The 9779-nt window shown below is 47.8% G+C and overlaps 1 protein-coding gene across 4 annotated transcripts in view; it reads left to right on the top strand.

Moving 5' to 3' along the window:
* ogfod3 (2-oxoglutarate and iron dependent oxygenase domain containing 3) overlaps window positions 1-9779 on the top strand; it is a 242509-nt gene that overhangs the window by 52017 nt on the left and 180713 nt on the right. The gene's annotated exons all lie outside the window — the stretch shown is intronic.

Here is a 9779-nt window from a genome sequence, read left to right as displayed (position 1 = left end):
AAGATGACAGCAATTTAAATACAGCCATTCAGAATCAAAGAATATACACTGACTCATGAAAGTATGGTAAGGTTTATAGTTTATTTAATACATTTTAACCCTCTTTGATATTATTATATTATATTATATTAGTAATTTAATATATTATATTATAAATGTACACACTGAATCACTGAAGTTTTTTATTTTTCAAGATTTGAGGTAAACTGTCTGCTGCTGCTTTCAGTATATGGCAATAAGTTTAATGTAAAATGGCATTTAAACTCACATTGTTAGCATTTAATACCGAATAATGCACATGAGGTTTACTTGAGGTGATCATTGTCGGTTTTCTGTTGTTCAGCTGTGAGAAATAGAATCTTCTTCTTAAATGTATATTAATTTGAGGTCTTGGTTTGGACAAAAACTAATTAATTATAGTAAAAATATTCCTTCTATCGGGTGTCGTTTCTTTACAATATGGTTTAAATCACTTGCTGCTGTCCTCAATCTGGCAACCTGCGCTTGCATTTGTTTTGATCCAGGAATGCCTAGTTCAACCACTCGGTGTCAAACTTACATACTGCACTTTTAAGAATTAAGGTTCTAGAAGTTTTTTTCTTTTTTTCTCTCTTTTATTGGTTTATTTTATTAATTTTTTTTTTTTTTTGAGGTAATGTTTAGTTCTTCAAAAGATCTTTCAATGTATTTTCATAGAGCAAGGGCATTTTGCACTATAAAGCATGTATTGGGCAATGGAAAGATTTATTTGATGTTGAAAGTTTGACGCAAATATATAAATTATATATATATTCATAAATTATAAATTATATATTCATTTACTGTACATGTTCCAGAAAGTTTCAACACCCTGATATAGCCTACTCACAATGAAGTTTTCTAGTTTTTTTTATTAGAAGGTACAAAGAAGTTAGAAATGCCTTTGTGTTGAGGTACAGACTCTATAAATCGGGCTACATGAGACTATAGTTTGTATAGTTTCTTTAAATGACACACTGAAATACAGAAATGAATGGCCTTTTCAGCATTTACTTGAGGCTGTATAAACATTCTTTCATGTGTCAACAGAAGAAAGGCTCCTGGGAGCACAGTTAAACCTTACATCCCTTTGACTTTCCCAGGAAAAACGTTCCGAGCCCTTCACATAAAAAAATCATTCTGTAGGCTTTCATAGACACCCTAGGAAGTTGAGAATGGTCTTGTTTTTTCTTTTTCTTTTTAGGTTTCATGACAAGTTGTTCACACATTGGTAACAAAACAGCAGTCAATGTATGAACCCTAATTGATCATATTGCACCTTTAAGTAATCCAAATCCTCCATTACAAATCAGTCGTAATTTTGTTACCTTAATTTTCCTGTAATTTAAAACTTTTAGAAACCTCTAAACCTATAAAACAGTTATAAGTGCATTTACTGTTATGTGAAATCAATTACTCATTTACTTTAGAGAGACAATGTTAATATCCATTTATGCCATATTTAGCCTGTGTGAGGCACTGCAGTTATTTCCCCAGTGGTTTGGAGATGTTTTTGTGCTATGGTTAAGCATGGATTTATATCTTGCCAGTCCCCATATTTTGATATGGCAGTGTACAACTTTTGTCAATACATGTTGTTTTTGATGTGGTCTGTGAATACATTTCACATTTACTTTTATAAAGCAGTCCTATATTGCAAAACATCTCAAGAGGCTCTAAAGTAAATTCCAAAGTTAGTGATTTTTCTGTGAAAGCACCACGTCGTCTGCAATATAATGTGCTTTTTATTTGTGAAAGAAGCCATCAATGATCTAAGTACACCCTTACACTGGAATAAAAAGCAGCGCCGCATGAAGCAAAGAATGTTGTTATATACAGTAAGTACACCGTGTGCATGAAGTTGAGAGTTCTTTGGGTTTCCGAGACCGAGAGCACATGATTGGCGGGGCGGAACTGTAGCATAACAGTGGGAGCTGAATACTAATCATGCTTTAGTAAAGCTACTGAAGAGGAACTCTTTCAGTGGGCAAATTCAGCTACATGAGGCACAGGGGGTTGTTTGTGTGTTTACGTGCTTTGCAAAGTTCGACACTTCCTGTAACCGTTTGTGGTGTTTTGATTAGTTGCATGACAGAAGACATTTTCCTCTCTCCTGCTGTGAAAAACATTGATTTCAGGTGCGTTAATGGGGAGCTGTCCGTGGTGCTGTTCTGGATAGTGAGCAGCTTTTGATGAAGTCGGCATGAAATTGAAGTTGCGATAGTCTTTTGTTTCCTACTGTGATGTACATCTGAGTGAAACGGTTTCTTGAACATGAAAAAAATGTAGGGCAGGACATCATTTATTTATTTATTTTATTAACTTTGGGAAAATGGATTGTTATCATTTGCTGGTTCCTGTAGCAAAAGTTCCATTGATTTTGGAATGGATTTTGAAAACCATTAAAGAAAAATCTGTGGGGTTTTTAATCAATGTAAATTATGCTTAACAGCTCAATTCATGATGAAAAATAAATTATGTTGTACAGAAATTCTCACTGTTAATTAAAAAAAATTACCGAACTATAACAGTTTAATCACAGCAAATTAGCTTGTGGCGAATGTCTAGAAGTAAACGCTTTAAGTTGGTGGAATTGATTTGTTTTAGCAATATTTTTGGAATTTTTAAAGTCATCTGTGGGAGTTATTAATGTGATTTGTGAATTCATGGTGAAAACTTCATTTCCCATGATGCTGTTCAGAACAATCCACCAATCAGACAATCGCAGTGAGTCAGACCAAAATAAGCACTGATTTATAAATGCAGTGAATAACAAAATCAATTTGACTGGTTGTTACATGTAATCAACTACTTTTCAATTTTTTAAATAATAACACTTTAAAAAAAAACTGTTAATTTATTTTTTATATATTTTTACAAAGTAAAAAAAAATATATAATTGTCACTAGAAATCAGTTTCCTTTTATAAATACAAGTATAATTTCCTCTTATAATCATTTTTACAGCAAAACGAATAAAAACTCAATTTACTATAAAAAGATGTTTCAACAAATGTGGCACTGTGGAATAATTTAAATTGTTACGTCAATAAAAGATAAACAAATGCTTCATATTTGTTTATTTGTGTTTGTGTCTTGTTTAAACCTGTATTATTTATAGTAGTAGTAATAATAGTAGTACCCATCAGATATTTTATTATAGCCTCAAGAATCTGCCCATTTTGCTGTCAGAATACATTGTAGCTCTTTTTGTAAATCGTGGCTTTAAACCCAAATGAGCTGCTTTTCCCCGCCCATCGTTCCCCCGTGCATGCCTGCTTCTCATGTGTTATGTCAGATAAAGAGTCAGTGACCGAGACAAACTCAGTTGAAGCTCAAATACAGCTCTTTAGTCAAAAATACAAATTTAGTTTATTTGATGTATTTGCAGTGATGTTTATTCAAGCCTTTCTGATAGGATGAATCTCACAAAAATGCCGTTTGCACCACACACACACACTTAAACTAGATATGCGCATTTACATCATATGGCCATGGTGATTATTGTGGTTAAGAATTACATAGCGATTTTACCATCTTTTTTATTTTAAACTTATAAAAAACTTATGAAATCTTTAAAAAACATTGTTGCAACAAATATTTTATTCCCAGTATATTTGCAAAAAAACATTCTGTGGACATGTGTACACATGTTATTATAGAAACATGGCACCTGTCAATCAATTTGGTGGGCGAGGAAAATTGCACTCTTACGTCACGTTCTGGTGGGCCTCAAAATCACATTTTTATCCTATTTTACACTCAGGCAATGTAAAAAAAAAAAGTAAATAAAGACACTTGTTGTGTTTATATCACCCCAATATGACAGTGGACAAACTATACATACATACAGTTCTGTCCAAACAGCTTACAAAAGTTGATTTTCATTAGAGGTGCTCTTTAAAATGGCATTTTCAGAAATGGCTCTTTGTTAAACAAAGGTTCCGGACCACTGATTTACATTGGAGTTTACTTTATAGTTTTGTACATTATAAATTATTTCCATTAGATTCAAACAAAAACTTTTTTTTTCACAAATTAATAGAAAAATAAATTGCTGTAAATGAATTCTGTTGCTGTGATATAATGTGAGTGACAGGTTGTTCCCCTTCGGTTGGGGAACTTCAGTGCCATGAATGGGAGGATTCGGATCAGAAGCCGCTTATCTGGAGAGTATTGAACGGGCCAATGAATGAAATTAATTGGCAGCGTAAGCTTGCGCAGGTGTGCGACATCTGCAATTATCTCAGCATATAAGCACACCTGAAGCCAGCAGACGCCATCCTTTTCGCTTCAGATCCTTTCTGAGTGAGTCGATGAGGGTTCCTCTTGCTGATCAGCACTTCAGAGCGAACGAGTGTGTCTCCTGGTCCAGAGTGGGTCTTCGCGGTGGCAGACGGTCGAGCTGGGTTTCTCCCTTGCCTGCGGTTCTTTGGGTCCGGTCCTCCAGAGCGATGCGTATAGTTGCAAACTTTCCTAAAAGAGCAACACAGTCGTACAGCACGTCCTTTTCAGGATGGCGCTCCGACTGTGCGTTTCTGGATGCGGGGGTTTCCTGGCTCCGGATGATGGACACGATCACTGCATTGCATGTTTGGGGGTCCAGCATGTTAATGCGGTGCTCGCGGGCGGTTCATGTCGTCATTGCGATGCCATGACCGTTGCACAGCTAAGATCGCGGCTAACTTTCGCAAGAGAGCGAGCCACCCCAGTTGCCTCCTGTTCTAAAAAAGCAGCGGGCGCTCGGGCAGATCTGAGGGTTTCAGCGGGAGATAATCCGCCGCCCACGGGCTCGCGGACCTCTCGCTCCTCACGGCGCTCCATCCAAGCTTCGGGTAGTGGGAGTGATCCGTCTAACCAGATGGTAGCTCTCACACCGGACACCGACACCGGAGATCAGATGTCCTCCGCGGCATCGGAGGGTGGGCTTTCACTGTCCGACGAAGATCCGGACCCGCTCGCCCCCTCCGGGCAGGTGAGCGCTGTCAAATCGGATCCTGAAGCGGACATGTTAGCCGTGCTTTCCCGGGCTGCTTCGGCCGTGGGGTTGGAGATGGTTTATCCCCCAGCTCCGCGGCCGGACCGACTAGATGGGTGCTACGTAGAGGACCAGAAGGCGAAGCCTTCGAAGCCTCTCGTCCCCTTCTTCCTGGAAGTGCACAGTAGGCTCACGCAGTCTTGGAGGGCACCTTTCTCTGCCCGTGCTGCGTGTGCCTCCGCCCTCACCGCCCTTGACGGCGGAGCTGCCAGGGGGTATGAGGCGATCCCGTCAGTGGAGCGCGCTATCGCGGTCAATCTTTGTCCGCGCGGCGCCTCTACGTGGCGGGGTTTGCCCCGCCTCCCGTCCAAAGCCTGTAGGTTGTCTGCCTCCCTCGGAGCCAGAGCTTATAAGGCTGCGGGCCAGGCTGCTTCTGCTTTGCACGCGATGGCCACCTACCAGCGCTACCAAGCGCAGGCGCTGGCCGAGCTGCACGAGGGCGGGTCCAACCCAAGCTTATTACATGAGCTGCGCACCGCGACCGACTATGCTCTTCGGACTACTAAGTCCGCCGCGTGTGCGCTGGGGAGGACGATGGCCACACTTGTGGTTCAGGAACGTCACCTCTGGCTAAACCTGGCCGATATGCGCGATGTTGACAAAGTTCGCTTTCTTGACTCGCCCATATCCCAGGCTGGCCTGTTCGGCGACACCGTCGGTGAATTCACCCAGGAATTCAAGGCGGTGAAAGAGCAGTCGGATGCGATGGGCAATGTCATCTATCGGCGTGGCCGTAAGCCCGCTCCGCCCGCCGAGCCATCCACCTCCGCTGTTCCTCACCGAGGGCGCCCGCCAACGAGTGCTGCCCCGCCCCCGCCTGCGCCTCCGGCCAAGCGGGCGCGGCGTACACCTCGAAAGCAGGCAGCCCCTCCTGCCCAGGGCGCCGTTAAGTCCGGTAAACGGACCGCGAAGCGTCCCTGAGACAGGCCATCCGGAGAAGAGGAAACTTGCTCTTTCCCCGCTGGAGGGCGGGGCCCCGATAACAACGGTACTTTTCAGTGCCACCAAAACATCAGTAAAAGAGCACTTTTTCCCTTCCCCGGATGTGACTGCACGAGTTCTGCCAGTCCGGGATGCGCTGCCTTCCGGCTCGCAGACTCTACGTGCTTCGCCAGTGGCTCACGAGCGCTGGGGGGACGGTCTCCCTTCCCTCAGCCCTCCAGCCCCCTCTCCGGAGTCAGGGTGCGGAGCCAGAGCGAATCGCTCTCCTCCAGCTCTTCCGCGGGACCCTCGTGCTTCCCGGATCAGCACACCCACTCCGCGCTGCCCCACCGCTGGTACGTCAGCGATTGTAGCGATGACTCCATTAGCGAGGGCTCTGCCTTCCTGGTTAGCGCGGGCCAGCCCCTCGCGGTGGCTCATACGCACAATCAGACTCGGTTACGCGATTCAGTTCGCGAAACGGCCCCCCAAGTTTACGGGCGTGTATTTCTCCAGGGTCAACCCCCTGTCCGCCCCTGTCTTGCGAGAGGAGATTGCTGCCCTCCTGGCGAAGGGTGCAATCGAGCCGGTTCCTCCAGCCGAGATGGAGAGTGGGTTTTACAGCCCATACTTCATCGTACCCAAAAAGAGCGGTGGGTCACGGCCAATCCTAGATCTGCGCGTTTTGAACTGCTGTCTGCACAGGCTGCCGTTCAGAATGCTCACGCAGAGGCGCATTCTCCAATGCGTTCGTCCTCAGGATTGGTTTGCAGCCATAGACCTGAAGGACGCGTATTTCCATGTCTCCATTCTTCCACGCCACCGCCAATTTCTGCGGTTTGCGTTCGAGGGTCGAGCGTGGAAGTACAAGGTCCTCCCCTTCGGGCTCTATCTGTCTCCGCGGGTCTTCACCAAACTCGCGGAGGGTGCCCTAGCGCCCCTTCGGCTCGCGGGCATTCGCATGCTCAATTATCTCGACGACTGGCTGATTTTAGCCCACTCGCGGGAGCAATTGATTATGCACAGGGACAAGGTGCTTCGGCATCTCCGCCTACTGGGGCTTCAGGTCAACCGAGAAAAGAGCAAACTCGCCCCCGTGCAGAGGATTTCTTTTCTCGGGATGGAGCTGGACTCGATCACCATGGTAGCGCACCTCTCCGAGGAACGCGCTCGCCTGTTGCTGAACTGTCTGAGGGAGCTCGTCAGCAAACTAGTGGTCCCACTGAAGTTCTTTCAGAGGCTCCTGGGGCATATGGCATCCGCAGCCGCCGTCACGCCGCTCGGGTTGCTCCATATGAGACCACTTCAGCACTGGCTTCACGATCGGGTCCCCAGACGCGCATGGCACGCGGGCACACACCGGGTCTCGGTTACTGCGCTGTGTCGCCGCGCCCTCAGCCCTTGGAACGACCCCTCGTTCCTACAGGCCGGTGTGCCTCTAGGACAGGCGTCCAGCCATGTTGTTGTTTCAACAGACGCTTCCAACACTGGTTGGGGGGCCGTGTGTCGCGGGCATGCGGCTGCGGGCCTCTGGAAGGGTGCCCAGCTGCATTGGCATATCAATCGCCTAGAGCTGTTGGCAGTGTTCCTCGTTCTCCACCGCTTTTTACCGGTGCTGGAGCGGCAACACGTGCTGGTCAGGACGGACAGTATGGCAGCGGCGGCGTATATCAACCGCATGGGGGGTATGCGCTCTCGCCGCATGTCTCAGCTCGCCCGCCGTCTGCTCCTCTGGAGTCACCCGCGGCTGAAATCGCTGCGCGCCATTCATGTCCCAGGCACGCTCAATCGTGCAGCCGATGCGCTCTCACGACAGCTGTTACGCCCTGGAGAATGGAGACTCCACCCCGAGTCTGTTCAGCTGATATGGGCGCGATTCGGGGAGGCCCAGATCGATCTGTTTGCTTCCCCCGAGAACGCTCACTGCCAGTTGTTTTTTTCCCTGACCGAGGGCTCTCTCGGCACGGATTCACTGGCCCACAGCTGGCCTCGGGGCATGCGCAAGTATGCGTTTCCCCCAGTGAGCCTGCTCGCGCAGTTTCTGTGCAAGGTCAGGGAGGACGAGGAACAGGTTCTGCTAGTTGCACCCCTTTGGCCCAACCGGACCTGGATATCAGAGCTCTCACTCCTCGCGACGGCCCTCCCCTGGCGGATCCCTTTGAGAGAGGACCTACTCTCTCAGGGACAGGGCACCATCTGGCACCCTCGCCCCGATCTTTGGAACCTCCACGTGTGGTCCCTAGACGCGAGGAAGACTTAGGTAACCTACCGACTGCGGTGGTTAATACCATCACTCAGGCTAGAGCCCTCTCCACGAGGCGCGCCTACGCCCTGAAGTGGAGTCTATTCACTGAATGGTGCGTCTCTCGCAGAGAAGACCCCCGAAATTGCCAGATTAGTGTTGTGCTCTCTTTCCTTCAAGAGAAGTTGGACAGCAGGCTGTCGCCCTCCACTCTCAAGGTTTACGTGGCCGCCATCTCCGCTTATCATAGCGCGGTAGCTGGCGGCACCGTGGGAAAGCATAACCTGGTCATCCAGTTCCTTAGGGGTGCTAGGCGAATTAATCCTTCTCGCCCCCCTCTCATGCCCTCTTGGGATCTCGCCCTCGTTCTCACGAGTCTGCGATCCGATCCCTTTGAGCCACTCGAATCAGTATCTCTAAGATTTCTGTCCCTGAAGACAGCTCTGCTGGTTGCGTTGGCCTCCATCAAGAGGGTCGGGGACCTGGAGGCATTTTCGGTCAGTGACTCGTGCCTGGAATTCGGGCCGGATTACTCTCACGTCATCCTGAGACCCCGCCCCGGTTATGTGCCCAAGGTTCCTACCACCCCCTTTAGAGATCAGGTAGTGAACCTGCAAGCGCTGCCCCCGGAGGAGGCAGACCCAGCCCTCTCTTTACTTTGTCCAGTTCGCGCTCTGCGCAATTATGTGGACCGTACTCAGAATTTTAGATCATCTGAGCAGCTCTTTGTCTGTTATGGCGGTCGGCAGCAGGGAAGTGCCGTATCGAAACAAAGATTATCCCACTGGATTGTGGATGCCATTTCACTCGCTTATTCGTGTCGAGGTCAGCCGTGTCCCCCGGGAGTACGTGCACACTCCACTCGGAGCGTTGCATCCTCTTGGGCGCGTGCACGCGGTGCCTCTCTAACAGACATCTGTAGAGCTGCGGGCTGGGCGACACCCAACACATTTGCAAGGTTTTACAATCTGCGAGTGGAGCCGGTTTCCTCAAGGGTATTAGGTAACCCTTTGGTGATTGAGGAGACAACTCGGTAGGGTGTTGAAACACGCTTGCTGCGCCATTCTCCCTAACACGGAGGTACGTGCGCCTTTTTTATCTGTCAGTAAAGTTCCCCGTCAGGTGAGCCCTGCAGATTCCTCCGTGGCCCCCAGCACTGACTCAGCGGAGGAGTCACTTGCTGGCCCACTACGTTGTAGGTCTGCCCGCTGGTCAGCCCGCGTTTTGGGTATAGGTGCCTGCTATGCGTGATCCCCACTAGGCGATCCCATATGCTTATTCCGCCACGGTTAAGTCCCCCCCTGGGCGGACCCGTGTCTTCCCTCTCCGCTAACCACTCTTTTGCTATGCGTACTCCCCATTTTTAGGGCTAGTCCATATGTAAATTCTGCCATCTATCCCCCCCTTGGGTAACGGATGGCCTCCGCAGCGTCCTCTCTATCGGGATTGCACGCTTCCCAACGTACTGTCGTATTTCCTAGAATTATCTAGATGCTCACGACTTCCCAAAAAATATATCTAAATCCGTAAAACTTCTGTTGAAGTAGGATAAATTAGGGCC

This window comes from Danio rerio, chromosome 12, assembly GCF_052040795.2.
Source record: "Danio rerio strain M-AB ecotype USA chromosome 12, GRCz13ab, whole genome shotgun sequence".
Taxonomy (NCBI): domain Eukaryota; kingdom Metazoa; phylum Chordata; class Actinopteri; order Cypriniformes; family Danionidae; genus Danio; species Danio rerio.
The sequence above is the reverse complement of the archived record's forward strand: the minus strand, read 5'-3'. Positions and strand labels throughout refer to the sequence as shown.